A 17,161-nucleotide genomic window follows, 5' to 3' on the forward strand; every position below is an offset into this window, starting at 1 on the left:
AAGGTATTCTTTTTAATGTTACATAGCCATAAATCACGTTATATGTGAATTTTAACATTATAAGAAACATGAAATCAGAATTATGAGAAAAATTCAGAATTATATAAAATTATATAAAAATTATATAAACTAGTTTTCTCTCAGAAATAACAATTATTTTCTCTAGAATATTGGTAACTAGGGATTCACAGAATTGCTAACATTTTCATATCAATGACTTCACCATAAATATAATTTCAATATCATCCACAAAGGAAACTTGGGGTGAAGATATATGTTTGCATGGTAAAATCTGTAAAGTAGCCAGTATACAAAGACTTGTGAAATGCACTGCCCCAGTGATATACCTTAAACTTGGAAGGCAGAAATTCTCAGTGAATCCTTGGACAAGAAAGGAGTCAGCTACAAACAGAACTTCTGCTTGACTAGGCTTCCTGTAGCCTTGCTCTGTCTCCCCTCAGCCTTACATTGAGAGGGAGCTCGGGGAAGAACTGTGTCTGCATTTGGAATGCTGTGGCTCTCTTAGGATGCTCTGCATTCTATGACTAGTTTCCAGTGCCAGCAGCAGAGAAGATATAGACAAGCATTTCTCTGGATGAGCCACAGCTGGCAGAGCAAGGTCATGGTGTGTGGAGCTAAGTGTGCTCATTTTGTGCAAGCAAACAAGGCAGTGTCACTGACAGCCAGGAGAGACAGATGCTATCCCCACTGCCATTGTTCAGCTGAGAAAACCCTGGTGTAGAAACCTGGCTCAAATGTACACAACCTTCAACAATGAGAATTAGAGTTGTTGCACCTTGATTTGTCCAACAAACCCCAGGTTCCTTTCTATCATATTGCATGAGTTCCTACTCTCTCCATGGGTTAGTCAAATCACTGTTCTGTCTCCTGAAAGGGAAAAGAGAAGTGACTCACTGCTATCTTTTTCCTACTTCACATGCTGCCCTCCCGTAGCTCCCAGGATAGGATAAATGAACTTAACACTCCAGAGCAGTGTCACTAAAATGTTCATTTTAAAAAATGGTCTTTCAGAATTCATATCCTGAATTTCAGGTTCCAAAGAGGACCCTGCTCCTTGAGGGCATAAAGATGAGACATCTAATTACCTTCTTCCTTAATTCATCTGCTACCTCTGAGCTTCTGGAAGTTGCATGCCAGAGGGAAAGAATGCTTGGGGCAAGACACAATGATAAGTCTGAGGTAGTCATAAGTTTGAATGTAGACTGTTGAACAATTTTGTTTAGGGACCCAAACAGGCACTTCAGGATAATAAAATTGGCTTTCGGCAGCTGGGCTAAGAGCCTAAACACAGAAAATGCAGTCATTTTCTTCAACAACTTGCGTATACAAAGGAAATAGGGCACTTTGAATACCTTTAACACAACACAATGAAAATACAGAAAAGGAAACAACGTGTCTAAAAATCACTGCCTGCAGTTTTGGTGAAACCATAGCAATGTGCTTTAACTGCGGCAAACTTTCTGAATACTTAAGTAAACATAAGTTAATTAAAAAAAAAAACACTGTTGCATGCCATATGTGTTGCACTGAAAGTTTACTGTTGAAATTAAACAGCAAGCAAATTGAAAGCACTACCTTCTTTTTAAAGGTAGTAGCACAGGAATGCTGCCTCATGACAAGAGTCCAGTGCTATAATTTAACAGACTCAGTCCAGGAACAAACACATACAAAAATGTTGCATTGTACACCGCATATAGACCTCTCTGCTCAGCTAGCTCTTGGATTATGTTTAGGTCAGAACACTGATAAATTGGTCTTATCTCTTGGACCAATGGTATTCCTCCCATATCAATGTCACAAATTCAGAAGGCATACAATGGTGAAGGACTCCATATCAATAACATTAGGAGAGAATTAAGAACTAAATGACGGCCAGTGCCGCGGCTCACTAGGCTAATCCTCCGCCTTGCGGTGCCGGCACACCGGGTTCTAGTCCCGGTTGGGGCGCCGGATTCTGTCCCAGTTGCCCCTCTTCCAGGCCAGCTCTCTGCTGTGGCCAGGGAGTGCAGTGGAGGATGGCCCAAGTACTTGGGCCCTGCACCCCATGGGAGACCAGGATAAGTACCTGGCTCCTGCCATTGGATCAGCGCGGTGCGCCGGCCGCAGCGCACTGGCCGCAGCGGCCATTGGAGGGTGAACCAACAGCAAAGGAAGACGTTTCTCTCTGTCTCTCTCTCTCTATCCACTCTGCCTGTCAAAAAAAAAAAAAAAAAAAAAAAAAAAAAAAAAAAAAAAAAAAACTAAATGACAGCGGCAAAGCCTATATCTTTTTTCATTCTGGCTTTCACCTGTGTGACCAATGAGACCCTTTCACATTGTTCTTTTGTTTAGCAGATAGAGCTCTAAAGCAGAACTAGCATTTTTTTGCATGCTGTGTAGGTTGTCATTGTGAAGCAGTTAAAGTACAGTAATTATGGTATCAACACCTCTGAATCGCAGGTACTTTATTCTCGTCCTCTTTCTCCAATACATCAAGCCACTGGTCATACAGCTTGGCTGAAAATATAGTTCCTGGCAGGCTTCGAAGAAAATCCTTATAGAATTTAAAAGATAAGTCACATTAATTTGATGCCAAATATATATGAGGTTAATTACAAAGAAAATATTTAATTGAAATATTCAGTTTAATCCCAACTCTCTTCTTAGACATCCAAACTATGACCTCCAATTCTCTGAAGGGCTCATGTGGAAATGGGCTCAAACTTTCTTCTGACTAAAGCTAGAAGCAAAAAAGAAGAGGATAGGAAGTTCTGGGAGTGAAGAAAAAGTCTCCTCTTCCTGTCTGAATCATCTTGTTTGTACATTCTAGCAAACTCATTCAAACCTAGAGTCTGGTTCTGCATCACCCTCAACCCTAGCATTTCCCCAAAAGTATAGAAAAATGCCTGGTTTACATGTTTATTTCAGACCCAGTACTTTTAAACCTTAACAACAAAGGTTCTTAATCAAATGAACTAAATATACAAACGCATGCACTCATTTACAATGTTAAGTGAGGATTCAAGCTTCCGATGGCAGTTATGTGTTGTTCTTAGGGGAAAACTCCCTAACAACCTCACTCTAGATGTCTTTCACACCTTAACATTTAATGCTCTCAACATGAAAGCAGAGGATTGTGGAATATGCATTTCCAAATTCCCAATAGGTGGGTAGACTCTTCAGAATGAATCCCTTGTGTTGGAACATATATGCCCTCTATACAAGGGAATCATACAACTTAATCAAACCACCAGTCTAGGACTTAGAGTATTTGGGCTACAAAGGAAGGCTTCTTAACTGATGCCTCAGAATATTGGTCACATCATGTGGCTGATGAACAAGTCTTACCACTGTAAAGTCAGTCCTTCTCCTACACTTCATGAAACAGTCACATTTTTTGGACAACAGTGAGGGCAGGCTGTCATACTGCCATGCCAGCTTTCCTTCCATTGGTCTCACTATAAGCCTCAAGACTCTCAATAGCAATGAATATAGAAAATGCATTACAACAACTACTGCAATTGTAATCCAGCAATATTTCACTAACTCTAAAATTTATTGAGCCGCTCCTTTTGCCACACATAGTTTGACTACAGCAAATAGAACAGTGAAGAAAATGGACAAAATCTCAGGCCTCTTCTACCTTGACTAAGTCATTGGTGTGCAGTACCCTCTTCTGGTACTTAGAGTCATTCACTGTGTTTTCCAGGGAGTAATCCTTATTTGTGTGGAGAGAGAAAGCTTCCAGCTGTGGCTGGATGTGGGAGTCTAGAAGGACTCAGGAGTACCTTTGTCTGTTGTGTACTGAACTGTCATGCACTTGGAGCTTGTGATTTTCTGTGCTGCAGAGTCAGTTGATAGGGCTTGTTTTGAAAATGGCATTTTGTTCTTTGCCTTCTGCTTGTAGACAGCTCAATGACAAATTCAATTCGGTCCTGATCAAATATTTCTGTCTAGTCTGGACCACCTCTCCAGGTATTACCCATGGTATTTCCCAAGGATTAGATTTTGAAGCCTTCAATGGGGTTTCTCTACATCTTGCTGGAAAGTGACATGAATCTCATGTATGTCCCCTAGTATATATTGCTATGATCTGAGTGTAGTGTTTGTCACCTATAAGTCATCAGTGGCCTATTGCTATTTCTCATATGACCAAACATGGAGGATGAGGAAAGACCAAATGTGATACAGATTCTCATAGGTTTTGAAGGCCCATTTGTAGACATTATCATGTTAACATATTTTCCATAGCTGTTAACAAAATTCAAGTATGTGGAAGGGTTCAATTCTTTCTCTTTGTTATTATTTTCCCTTTTGCAAGTGTTCCTGGATATTTAGAATTTTTGCATCTTTTGAAACCTACCTATATTTTACATTGATTATATTTTCAGAATTCTAACCCAATTTTGACTGCTGCATCAACTTTCAAATTCAGATTTCTGAGATGTGCCTGGAGCTACAGGTGGATTACTGTTCAAATACAACTGTGACTATTGGGCTAAGCCCAATCCAAAAAACAAAGTATACCAAAGGTGATCAAAGTGAAGTCAAGTACAATGTCAGAGTCCTTTGTCCACCACATTCTTTTAAAAAGGCATAAAAGACAAGGGAAATGATTGAAGATTTTCTTTGCATCTATGTGCATTTGTTGGTTCATTGTATGGCAAATGTTTGCTGACCATCAAAAACTTCTAAGCATGGAGTGTTCAGAGAGGTCAGAGTTTGAAGAAAAAGGAAAATTTATCTGACATACAATATTTACACAATGAAGGGAGTAGCAACCTGCTACAATTTTCTGTTTCTTGGGTATTCCATCTATTAAACCTATTGAGCCTTGGAGTAGTCATGAAGAATGAAACCATCCACATACCTCCATGTTGTGCATACATGATGCTAGAACTCTCCCTACCTGTAATACAGTGGCTGCCACAAGAGCAGATTCATTGCTCCAGTCAACTGTACCTCTGGAACTTATTTTTTGCTTCAGGGCTGAATAAGATGCTACGCTGCCTGGTTTTCTGAATATTTCCTCTGCCTGTGGTCCTTTGTCAATGATAAGGTAAAGTAAATCCTATGGCAAATAAAAAGGAGAACAGAGATAGGACATTCCAGATCCAGAAGCCTTGAACAAAGGCTTATTTCCATTTATTTTCACAATACTGTTATATTAATACAAAGAGATTCAATGTAGTTCACAGATACAATTCCAAGAATATAAAGATGCTTCCCTCTCTCCCCTTCCTCTAAATCCACTCACTTAAGCTCTCTCCCCACCTTTCATCCCTACTTTCTTTATTTTCTTTATTTCTTTCCAATTTAGACAAAAACAGCAAGAGTGTGTGAGGGGACACTGAGAGAGCTGACAGGAATGAAGGGAATAGTTTTGGGATCTCTGAATACATTTTTAACACTTTCATCTGAAGAACTTCAACATGCTTTAATCATATTTTCTTTTTCAGTGCACTGAACTTTTAAATCAAACTTCTCTGATTCAAGCTTCTAATGAACCACTCTATTTACCATGCTTTTCTCAGTACTTCCAAATATCCTTGATCTTGCCCACATAGGGAAACTTAGCTGTCACACTTATTTATCATTGGTTTACTATGCTTCAGTGACTGTGACCCATTCCTACTTCCTGTAGTCCCCTGTACTCATTAAAATCCAGGCTGAAAATCCATCTCTTCTCTGAATCTATCTCTGATTGCTTTCTCTACTCACCAGATTTTCATTTCCTATTGCTCCAACTTCATGCCGATGGGAGAAGGTAAAGGATTTTCAGGGTCAGGTATTCTAAGAATTTTTAATCTACTAGCTCAGTCATTTTCACTCTAACCTTGGGCATTGCACACAACCTTAACTAATACTTTCCTTTTATCCACTGTTGATGTCTGGATGATGATCCTAGCAACTCCTTAAACTTGTTGCAAATGCTACAAGGTCTGGACAACATTTAACATGGAACTAACATGACAAACTCCTTCCCACCTAGCATAACACTCCCTACATTTAGTAGAGTACATGGGGGTACTGGACAATCAACAAATATGGTGATTATGAAGTATACTAACTGGAAATAAAATGGGCCACATTCTCACATGATAGAAGCATCAATATATGCCAAAGGATGTATGAAAGTATTTGAGCTACAAATAGAATACCTGTGAGATATGCCGAGTAGCAGGATTGAGTCATTTGGATGAGGAGGAAGCAATGAAAGAACACTTAAAACTAGTGCAGAGTCCAAGGAAGAGGCTTAAAGAGAATGTGAGGGTGAGGTGGACACAGTGATTCAGACACACATAGCCCTTTGTGGTTTTTCTGATCAGTTGTATGTGGATTTTAGCTGATGTCAGTGGAACCAATAAGAATATCATTTTTTTGCTTTTGTGTCTGACTGTGAAATCTAAATCTGATTTTCCTTCCTTGAAGTAATAGTAACAAAGCATCTTGGCCAAAGGCAGGGGCTGACACAAGGTTTCCTCATTTGGAAACAGAATAACAGGAGGACACCTAACCCTCAACATTCCTGTCCTTGGGAGGGTTGTAGAAGATTGAAGTGAGACCTACTGAAAGTGGGCTAGTCAGTTTTTCCTTCCTAGACAGTGCCATGAGGGAGGCTTTACGGAACTGGACTGGCAAAGGAGCTGCTGAAGAGTGTCCCTTGGTCAGATCATCCCGGCTTTTGCTCTTGTTCCGCCTGAACAGTCGGGTTATGCACCCACCTGGAGAGGAAAGGAGGTTATTAGAGTAGATGAGTGAATTAGATTCTAGTTTCCACCATTTCTATTTTACAGATATTTTTGGCCATAGTTAGAGAAAAGAGAGAAGTTGCATTATTTATTGTGTAGAAACTCCTACATTCTGAAATTGGCCAATTGCATTCATGTGGTATTAATGAATTCTTTCCCATTTCCTGTAAACTTGTAGATAGGGAGCACATATTTAGCCTAGTGGTTAAAAGCCCAAGTCCCATATCAGAGTAACAGTTTGATTTCCAACTCTTCCTCTTGATTCCAGATTTTTCCAAATGCAGACCCTGGGAGGGAGGCAGCACTGATGACTCAGAGGTTTGAAGACACTCAGATTCAGTAGAAGATGGCCCAAGTCATTGGGTCCCTGTGCCAACCTAGGGAGACCTAGAAGAAGCTCCTGGATCCTGGCTTCAGATCAGCAGAGCTCTGGCCATTGTGGCCATCTAGGGAGTGAACCAGTGCATGGAAGACCACTGCCCCCCCCCCCTTCTCTCTGTGTGTAACTCTGACTTTCAAATGAATGAATAAATCTTAAATAAAAAAGAAAGTCAGTTATTGCCACCATATTTCTCATTTTCCTAACAAGTTTCTCAGCAGAGATACATCTATAAAAAGAACACTGGAATGGTAGTAGGAAAATGGAAAGCAGGAAGCTCAGAAAACCCTAACCACAAAGATTCCGTCTGGGTCAATTCTAGATTTATGTCTGAAGCAGATGTGTAAAGTCAGCTTGCTGTGGGCTTATTCAGAGCCCATTCAAGGGGCCACCATTGAGATATAACTGGTTAAGCTGCTGCCTGAGATACTGCATCCCAATGGCCACTGGTTCAAGTCCTGGCTGCTTGACTTCCCTTCTAGCTCCCTGCTAATGCACCAGGGAAAGCAGCAGAATATGGTTCAGGTCCTTGGGCCCCTACACCCAAGTGGGAGACACAGGTGAAGCTCCTCACTCCTGACTTTGGCCTGAACAAGCCCTGGCTGTTGGGGCCATTTGGGGAGTGAATCATGGGATGGAAGCTCTCTCTCTCTCTCTCTCTCTCTCTCTCTCTCTCTCTCTAACTCTGCTTTTCAAATAAATAAAATAAATCTTTAAAAAGGACTCAGGCTGCAACCCCTCAGCTACTTCAGCCCAAGGCAGAACAGATCCCAGTTCAACTGCACAAATCTTTGCTCTCCTAGAGATCTTCCACTTAGAGTGTGTCTAAGTCACTCAGTAAATTGATCACCTGCTGCTCTCAGCCGAGATTCAGAGTGAAACCCGGGGATGGGAAAGTCATGACTTCTCAGAAGCTGTGCTGTAATGCGACATAGGTGGGTATAGGCACAATTATGTACAGAAAATACCCAGGGCATCCAGAGAAGACTAAAGACCTAACACAGAAGAATGAAGACAAACTTCCTGGACCAGAGTTTGGTCTTTGAATGGATTCTGTAAGCCTGAATTTGCATGGGCATAGGGTTTCTGTCTCTACTGTACACCCCCTGCTCCCTCATGGAGACGAGCTTTGGGTCATGTATTTCTTACCAGGGATGTGACCTGAAAGAAGGAAGTTGCTGAAAAGGAAAGGACTCACCACTCTTGCACTGTCCTGTGGCCTGGCACCTGGGTTTCAGAATGAAGCAGCCACGTACATCTGAGTACAACTCTTCCAAGACAGATTCTTGGAAGCTGGGAAGAATGGTAGAATTCTCAGATGCAGGTGATGGGTGTGCAGCTCGAAGGTAGGTTGTTTGAATCATGTATATATTTTCATGACCTATGCAGAGAAAAATGTCAGTATAGATCAGGCTGATGGGGATTATCAAACATGCCTTGTCATCAGCATGGGTACCACACTAGGGCCTGCTGAAGTTCTCCTGGGGCTTTGGGAAAGAAGAGGGCTGTCTTGTGAGTGAGCATCATGCAAACTCTCTGAAGAGACACCACATAAAGCAGGTGTCCCTGTAAGGAACTTTTCAAAAGTACAGAGAACAAAAGTGCAAACCTGTTGCCTAGCTTGGATGTGCATTCCATGTTGGTGACATCTGCTGTTTCCATCAGAAAATATATAAGGCCTCCTGGTTTTCTGCCTTGACACCAACTAGATTTTTATGTCTCTTGCAAGTTACTTGACCCCACTATGATTACCTTCATCATTTTCAATCCTTAACCTCCCTTGTCACATAAATTTCTAAATGCAAATGCGTGAAGAAACATCAGTGGTTAACATTCTGTGAATTATTAGACCATACATGTCATGAGTTGTTGTCATCAATAATCCCTCCCCTGTGCTGGCAATAGAGAGACTTCATTTCATGTTGTTAGCTCTATAGTCAGGACTGCTCAAGACCAGTGGGGCCATGGTTTGCTGTGACAATTTCCTCTCAGGGGCCCTCCCAGCTAACTAGCCAAGGGAAGGTGACAGGGTGTTGGAAACCCAGAGGCATTGTGCAAAGCACTGTTTCCAGAGTATAAGCCCAATCATTTATTTTGCTCTTACATCCTTAAAATTGCTGGTGACCCAAGAAATTCTCAGAGATTCTGTAATAGGGGGTTGGTATTTATCACAAAAGTGAAGATGCCCATGGTGATTCCTGTGTCCCGCATTGAATTGCCTGGGTCTGATCCCTGTCCATAGTTCCTAATTTCAGCCTTCTGCTAATGCAGATCTTGGGAGGCAGACATGATGGCTTGAAAAACTGGATTCCTGCCACTCATATGGGAGAACTGGATTGAGTTTCTGGTTCCTGGCTTCTGGCCCCTTCCTCAGGTGCAGCTTAGCACTTACTCAGTCTCTCCTGACTCTCTCCACCTCTCAGAAAATAAATTTTAAAAATTTAAATATCCTGTGTCTTAATATGTATATTTTGATATTTTATTAATTTTCTATAAAGGCATAGTTAGAGAGAGGAGGTGGAAAGAGATATCTTCCATCTGCTGGTTCACTCCCCAAATGGCTGCAATGGCCGGGGCTGGGCTAGGTCTATCTATCTTAGGAGAAGTATAATCCTTTTATCAATGACCTTGAGATCAAATGCTACAAAACTCAAGCTTACAGGCTTTTCTATCAGAAATGTGATTATTTTGATTTTCTTATTACACTGATAAACATTCTGGGCATAGATCTGGCATTTAACAAATCTTACCAATAAGAGGCTGTGGAGCCTCTTCATTTGCAGAGTTGACCAGGAGCTGGTAGTTTTGCTCAGAGCCCTTCGAGAAAAAAGAATGAAGGATCACAACAAATCTTCATAAGTACATACCTGCAGGACTTATTTACTTAATGTTTCCACATTTCCAAAAAAGAAAAGGACTGGACCAGTGTAAACGCTATACCATCCATTGGGCTGACCATAATTTTTGAGCAGCAAGACTGGTTTGTTTAAGTACCTCCTGTCCCTCTTAGAACCTCCAGGAATCTACCCCACATTTTTGCTGTATCGCTGTGGAACCACAGTGTAGTTGGCCGGTTGCTTTCTGTGAGCTCCATGGAATGAGAAATCACATTTATGCCTTTTCAAAAATCTGATCCTGAGAATTCTAGCTTCTGCTACCTCCAGTTTCTTTAGAGAATATTGCATTTACCTTCACATATCCTTGTCCACACAACCCTTTTGCCTATGGAGTCACACACCTGCCATGACTATGCTTAAACCAAATAACACTTGGAGGATATCATCAGATATCTTGAAAGAGCAGAATGTCAGCCCACTGGCTTCCATTCAGACAAGCCTCATTCTGGAGACAAAAGGGACAAAGATTCTAATCTGAGGAACAGGTCAGGTCCAGGAAACAATCCCCCTAGCAACTCTGGAAATACCAGTTGAAACAAGCACACCTATACTGTGTATCTGTTAAATTACTTTCGTGTCTTCCAAAGGAGAGTAAATCAAAAACATGATTCAAATGGACTTAGTGTTGAATGCTAGTATGATTGCTCTTGATTCCTGCTGAGAACACAAGACCTTGACATTACACAGTATCCTGGACAAGAAGGCTATCTCACACATGCATGCACACACACAAACACACAGACGCAGCATAATATTCTCAAAATTGTTCTGCCAATAGAAAGTGAGACCTCAGGAAAGTCTTTCTCTTTAAGGTAGGAGTTGAAAATCTTCTGTTGGAATACCCTGACTTGGACATAGAAAAACTCATTGTCAAAATGGAATTATTTCTTGTCTGATGACACCAGTCGCTTCAACAAAGGAAAATACTGCATACTAAAGAAAATGAACTATGTTTTTTAAACCAATGTCCTGTGACCCACTCCCATAACAACTCACTCTGTTCCAAAATTGGATTGCATTCCTGGCTCCAGGCTTCAGCTCCAGAACACCCCGGTGCATAGTGTGCATTCAGGCACTACACCAATGAGTTGGACTTCTCTATACAAGCTTCTTTCTCTCTGTTTTTCTCTCCATACATCTCTGCCATTATCTGTCTGTCTCTCTCTCTGTGTACATGTCTTTTTGAAAATATATTAGTCACAAAAAATCAAGGTTGCTATTTAAAAGTGGCTTTTAGTTACTTACAGTTAATCCTAGTACTGGTAGTGATAGATTGATGACATCATTTGCTGTGTCTAAATTGGTTACTGTCACAATTATAGACTGTAAAAGGAAAAGGAGAAAAACATTGCTGAAATGGAAGAATTTTGGAGCATATGACAAAATTATTATCAATTGTTATCCATATGTTAAACACAAAGTTTCCTTTTAAGGCTAACAAAGTACAAAGTAGAGCACTGGTCCTTAGTTAGAATTTATTATCATTCCTTTATATAACAGGAAGCCAATAGAAAGAATTTCAGTAAAGCATATAATTCTTTTTAAATAAAGAAGTTATGACACTCAAAATAAAACAGCTTAGGTGATAAAAAGAAATGCTGCAAATGCTGAGAGGGCATCTATTTTAGTGCCATAACTTCTCACATGTTCATTTCTAGTCCCTTAAGAACTGGCTATCACAGGCACTCTTGTTTGACCAACCAGAGTGGAAGGAGCACTTTTATCTGAGTTAATCACCAAACTTATGGAGACAATAGATCCAGGGCTTACAACTGAACATTCTAGAAATTGAAGTTTCAGTCCCAGCTCTGCCAGTCAAGAAAGGATCTAAAACAGCTCTCTATTGCCCTCACATTCATGGACACCTCTATGGAAACCAGAGATGATTTGCAGAAAAATCACATGAATAGTGTTTGTGAAATCAAATCTAGAGTTCACTAGATACTACACAAGGCATTGATTTTAAATAAGATAATACAGAAGCAAGAGCATGTATCATGGATGTAGTTGGAGAAATCAGACAAATCCATAATGAGGTCTGGGTCCTCTGATAAGTGATGCTTAAAGAGAATAAATAAATAGCAAAATTGGACTCTCACAGGCCTTAAGTATATTAAAACAAACTGGGTAGAAATTTATTTCTAATTTATTTCTTTCCTTTGAATTCTATCGTTTGTCATTACAAACTGCTTGATATAACCAAGAGTCCAGAACATTATTCACTGGATTTTTTTGAACAAGGACATCTTAGATTCATCATTTTCAGACTGTAGCCCTGAGGGTTATGAAAAATGTGTCTGAGAAATAATAATAGAACTCAGGTCACCCAAACTCAGGGGTGTCAGGAGTCCTGCACTAAAACATCTAGAAAGGTGCAAACTCGAGCTTTCATTTGAGATTTAATTGAAAATAAAGAAGTGTATGCTTTTTTTCAGGTGTGTGAAAGCCCTTCCATGGAATTTTAAAACTTCCATGATATCATTTATAAAGTTTTGTAAAAATTTCATTTGATAAGGTAATAATTTTTTTGTAATTTATGTGACTTGTAACAGAATAGATTTTCATGATGTATGGAACCTATTAAATTCAAAATAATCACTGAAAGGCTATGTGTATTTTGTCCTGACCCTGTTCTCTTTGAAGATTAAAAATAAATTCCAGTAGATGGAGTTCTTGGTAAGCACACAATGTAATATAAACTCTACACAATAAGGAAAAATGGAAACATGAATGATTTTTTTCTATATGAGATGTTGTTACTTGATACATAAAGACCCAGGAAAATATGAGCAATTCTCAAGAGTTGACACAATGTCAAAATACTCCATATGTTCAAATTATGAGAGAATTGCAGCTATTATTATTATGTTCTATGATATAAAGGAAAATATACCAGTAATGAAAGAAAGTCTAAGAAGTCTCAGCACAAAAACAGAACATGTGTAGGCAATCTTAAAAGATTTAATATTGGTGTAATGGGAATCCCAGAATAAGAGAAGACAGAAAACGGGAAAGAAAAAAAAAAATATTGGGAATAACAATGGCAAGAATTTTCTCCAATGTGATGAAGATAAAAATTAGCAAATTCAAGAAATTAAGAAATTAAGAAAATGACAAACACAACAGAGTGTTTGACACATTTAGTCAAACTTCTGAAAGTCAAAAATACAGAGAAAATCTTGAAAGCAACGAAAGGAAACTGGAAAAATTACAAACAGATGATCAGTGTGGGATGGTCACAGTCTCCTCAGAAATCACAGAGCTCAAAGAGCAATGGAATATCTTTAAGGTGCTGGAAAAAATAATTAACTTTTATAGCTTTGAAGAGTGAAGTTGAAATACAGACATTTTCAGATAAAAGGAAACAAGAAAGTTCATTGGAACAAGAAAGGTAAGTTACATTTCTATGAGATGAAATAAAAGAGCATAGTGGGAACTTATTTTTCAGCAACAAATGAAAAGCATTAGGTGTATTTATTTTATGTAAATAGATCTGAATTAATATGGCTTTTTAAAATTCCAGGTGCTTTCCTTTAAAACTTATGAGTACCAACAGTTGCCACAACTGAGAACAAAGCAGGCTGAGGCAAGAGTGTATTTACCCACAGGAGAATTCTATTCTCACCTCCTTCTGCTAATTAGGCACAGGTCACAACATTTTCTGGCTTGGGGTATTTTCTAGGGAATCACTTTTCTATGCTAGCCTTACTTCCTCCTAAAATATTATTTTGTGTGATCTAAAATTATTATAAAGAACAAAGAAATGAGATATCTGGGATATCTACTGCACAACAGTTCATAAATCAAATTTTACCCAATTGAAGCTATTCTTCCCAACAGCATGGGAAAATGAGGTAGACACATGCTGATCTCCTAAAAGTGCAATCCCTCCAAGTCAATTCAGTCCTGACATTTTACAGAAAGGAAGACCTTTCCAAAATCCACTCTATTTGGAACAATAGCTCAATGCAATACTTGACCCTGGAGTTCACCCTGTTCAGGAAATGGAGCATTAAAGGAGTTAACTGATAAAATGGGAGCATGAATGGTAAATTACAATATTATATCAGTGTTCAGTTTACAGGTGAGGACTGTATAACCACTGTACTGCCTGGAAATACACAGGCATTCAGTACTGAAGGGCTTTAGTGAATGTCACTGGCCTTTGGAAATAGATATTCACATGCACATGCCTAGAGAAAGCAGAAAAATAAATAATAATGCAAGTGGGGCAAAATGGTACCAAATAGGTTCCTTGGGATAAAAAACATTTGATATAGTTAGCACTCTTTTGTACATTTTTGTATGTTGACAAGCCATCCAAAATAAATGAAAGTATTTTAAAATAAAGTAGATATCATTAAAAATGGAAATAAGAAACAACACTCTGAAAGTAGCAATAATTTAAAGAAATGTTTTAATTCCAAAAGAAATAAAACCTTGTGGAAAATAATAAAGCAAAACACTACAGTTTATGTACATTTAACAGGTATTATTTCTGAGCATGTCCATTCAGATACTATGGGTTACTACGGGTTATTATTGCTTCATATTACCATTAAATTACTTTTTATGTATACAAAGACATAGAACTATATGTGAAAATATATTTTCCCATATGGTCCTTTCCAAATGCTCACTCACTTGCTCTCTCTCCCCCTTCCATCGCTCCTCCCCTCCACACACACACACACACACACACACACACACAACTTGTCTCTCACAATCCCTGCCTCTATTCCTGTCTACCTCCTTTTACTCTAAGTCAGGAACTTGAAGCTTAAATTGAATAAGCACACTTACACAAGCACTTCTGTTCATAGCCTCAATGTTGATTTCAGTAAGGATGCTATGCACGTAGTTCTCTTCTTTGGCTAAATTTATTTGCCTAATAAAATTCAGTAATAACCGAAAATAGATGAATTAGCTATCAGCTCATTTCAGATCAATCCATGTTGCAAAAATTTCTGTATATTTGATGTTTATACATATATATATATTTTATAAGGTAACTCAGCAAGATCAAAGTATGAATAGGAAAAAATATATACAAAAATAATTCTGGAAAATAAGACATGCTCCAGAGAATCACAGGTGGTGCTGTGATCCACTACTCAAAGTACTCCTGCCTGGATTGAAGGCCCTGTACCTTCTAGGGTTGAAGAGTAGGAGGGAGCAATTACTTTGAGCCTCACTCAGTAGAGTAAGCTGCACTCACAGGAATGTAATACATAATGAGAATAACATTAGCTCCAAGCCACAGGCTGGCAAAAAGGAAAAGGTCAGAGGGGCATTTAACTTCCTCAACAATAAACAAAGCATGCATGTAAATGAGGGAATATTATTGAAAGCATATGCAGAAGAAATCCAAATCAGAAATTATTTGAGGACAGTCTAACAAAGTATCTATTTTTAATAGTGAAATAATTTGGGGACATGGCTTGTAGAAATTTACACCCTTTTATCACAAACTAAAGATTCAAAGCATGTATTCTGGCCAAATACCTTTCAAGTAATGAATACCACTGTTCTTTTATTGCTGAAGATCTGCAATTAGACAAATGGGAAAAATTAGATGTCGCGAAACATAGATTCTACCATGTTGGGACAATCATTGCAGATTACCATACAGAAGGCAGTGGCAGCTGGTGGGAATGCAGGTGTAGGTAGTTCTCTCATACTTGGGTTCTCGATTAGCTCTGCTCTTGTACAGCAACGCCACAAGGATGGACACAGGTTTCACAGTGAAAGACACTGATTTGGAATTTAAGCATTAAATTTAAATTTAAACAGTAGACTATGGGATGCAAGCTCTGTGATCTGTGATCATGGGAAAGTATTTCAACTGCTGTAAGCCTCAATCTCCAAAACTGAAAAAGTGGTTAATTAAACCTCAGAGAATTCTTGAATCTCACTTTCTCTCTCTCTCTCTCCTATTTCTTTATCCTCCCATCTCCTTCTTATTTATCCTTTATCTCTAAATAATAACTGTCTTCAAACTGAAGTTTTGGTGGAACTGAATCCCCTGTGTGAACCTAAATGACCATAAGAACACAAAATAGCCCTACTCTGTGTAAACAACTACTTTTTAGCTATTACTATGCAGCTTCCCACTATAAAGGGACAAACACTAATATTTTTTCTATGTTTAATGCCATACACTTGTTGTGCTAAAGCTTAGTATGTGCAAACGAACTGGTGAGCAACTATCAATAACGAATATATGAGAAGTCTATAAATTCATCTGAAACTCTATTGGGGAAGATAATACCTGGATCTTGAGGGGATTGATGTTGGACAGTGGATTTCAAGCCTCACTCCCTCCAATTTTCTTTCCAAACACCAAACACCTACTCCCCAAGTAGTTCCCAGAGCCCCTTTGAAAAGTCATTGCTGGGAAAAAAAAATGAAGTTACTACACTAATTCCCACTATTTGACTATCCTTTCAATTGTATTTGCATACAAAAACCTCTTGGGGGAAAGCACAATGCAACCAAGTGCTATGACTAAAGGTCAAAATGTGAAGCAGTGCCATATTACATGAGCAGATTAAGATGCTTTCCTTTTCAAAAAGAAGTTTGGACAAAAATTTAATGCTTTTCCCATCTATCCTGGACAAGAGGTAGTCAACTGTGTGCTTCCATGTCAAAGTAAAACAAGATAGAGTTGTGGTACTTACGGGAAAGTGGCCACAAAATTTGACATTGGCCATCCCAGAAGGAATGATCTGTTTACTAAACAGGGTTTGCCTTTTCTGTGTGTATCATTTCCACATTCAGCTATCCACAGGTGGTTCACTGGTATTCTGTATTTTATGTCGAAAGACTTCTTACACCTAGGAAAGATAATCAAGCAAAGTCTCTGTTAGTTGGCTTCTTAACAAAATTCTCAACAACTGGGTTCCTGAGGAAACCCAGGTTCTCCCTGTTTCAGGACAACCGCCTCTCCTTCATATCTGTTTCCCTCAATGCACAGCACAGAGAAGCCTTCACCAAGAGTGTCCTCAGAAAAGGCTGGCCCAGGAAGACCTGGAACACACAGAACTGCAGGTAGCCAATAGCTACCAAAGGACTGCTCTTTCTCTGAATGCTGACTATGGGGCACGGACCATACTCTGTATATTAAAGATGCT

General features: G+C 39.1%; 1 long non-coding RNA gene across 1 annotated transcript; it reads right to left on the reverse strand.

Moving 5' to 3' along the window:
• Positions 1–14,831: 14,831 nt before the first annotated feature.
• Positions 14,832–16,913, reverse strand: LOC103352527 (uncharacterized). Its single transcript, XR_016223040.1, has 3 exons — positions 16,709–16,913; positions 15,534–15,575; positions 14,832–14,916 (listed from the first exon to the last, which is right to left on the reverse strand). It is a non-coding gene; the product is annotated as an uncharacterized LOC103352527 (long non-coding RNA).
• Between the last annotated feature and the right edge of the window lie 248 nt (positions 16,914–17,161).

The sequence above is a fragment of the Oryctolagus cuniculus genome, chromosome 16, assembly GCF_051225735.1.
Source record: "Oryctolagus cuniculus isolate XC-2025 breed Fujian yellow rabbit chromosome 16, ASM5122573v1, whole genome shotgun sequence".
In the NCBI taxonomy this organism is placed as follows: domain Eukaryota; kingdom Metazoa; phylum Chordata; class Mammalia; order Lagomorpha; family Leporidae; genus Oryctolagus; species Oryctolagus cuniculus.